Genomic DNA, 1,366 nt, shown 5'->3' on the forward strand with positions numbered 1-1,366 from the left:
TAAGGAGGGACAGGTCCTTGGAGAGGGACATCATGCTTGGTAGGGTGGAGGGACAGCGCAGGAGGGGAAGACCCTCTATGAGGTGGATTGATTCAGTGACAGGGGTAATCGGGATGGGTGTGTCACAGGCAGTGCGATTGGCACAGTACAGAGCAGGGTTTAGGGCTGTTGTACATAGGGTCACTATGAGTTGTAAGCAACTCGATGGCACATAACAACAACAACAACAACAACATTTGTTTCAATGCAGTATACATAATTTATCCAGTTTTTCCTCAGTCTTACCCCAACCCTGATGTCAGTACCATTCTACAATAGTGGCACCATGTATTATTTGTCCTTTTGTGACACTTTCTAATAATATTGCATAAGTTCCTTGTTCTTCAATGCAGTGTAGTATTCCATTGTGTGAATATACCATAGCTTCTCTATCCATTCGTTTGTTGTTTGGCACTTAGGTTGTTTCCAACTCCTTGCTGTTGTGAACAAAGCCGCAATAAACATGGGTGTGCATATATCCGCTTGGATGTCAGCTATGGTCTCTTTAGGGTATATTCCCAGTAGTAGAATTGCTGGTCAAATGGTATCTCTATTTGCAACATTTTGAGAAAGTGTCACACCACTTCCCACAGTGATTGCACCATTTTACACTTTCGCCAACAGTGAATAAGTGTTCCAGTTTCTCCACAACCTCGCCAGCATTTGTTTTTTGTGTTCACCTGTTTTATTGGTTATATAAAGATATTCAACTCTGTATATCATAACAAATTATAGATATAATTTTGAAGAATGAGAATCCCAGGACCTTTAATTGGGGTCATGGAGAAAGGGATATTTCATGGTTTACCAACAGGAAAAGTGTGCACCAGAGTTGGTTGCTTTTATTAAATTTATTCAGTCTAAATGCTGAATGCATAATCTGAGAAACTGGACTACATAAAGAAGAACATGGCGTTGGGATTGAAAGAATACTCACTAACAATCTAAGATGTGCAGATGGCACAGCACAATTCTCTTTGCTGAAATCAAAGAGGACTTGAAGCACTTATTGATGCTATGGCCTTTAGTATTGGTTATACCTCAACACAAAGAAAACAAAAATCCTTACAATAAAATTAATCAATCAATGTCCATAGAAGCAGCAGAAAAAAAGTCAAATAATGTATTGCAGTAGAAAAAATTCTGAAAAGAACTTGTTTGAAATTTTAAAAAGCGAAGATAATACTTTGAGGACTGAGGCATGTCTGATTTAAGCCATGATGTTTTTATTTTATTTTATTTTTTTAATAATTTTAATGAACATTTACAGAGAATTTGGATTTCCATTCATTCATTGCTGCACTTCTCTCCCCGCCCAGCCCTCTCC

The sequence above is a fragment of the Elephantulus edwardii genome, unplaced genomic scaffold (assembly GCF_000299155.1).
Source record: "Elephantulus edwardii isolate Elephantulus edwardi_28Jun2011 unplaced genomic scaffold, EleEdw1.0 scaffold00287, whole genome shotgun sequence".
Taxonomy (NCBI): Eukaryota; Metazoa; Chordata; class Mammalia; order Macroscelidea; family Macroscelididae; genus Elephantulus; species Elephantulus edwardii.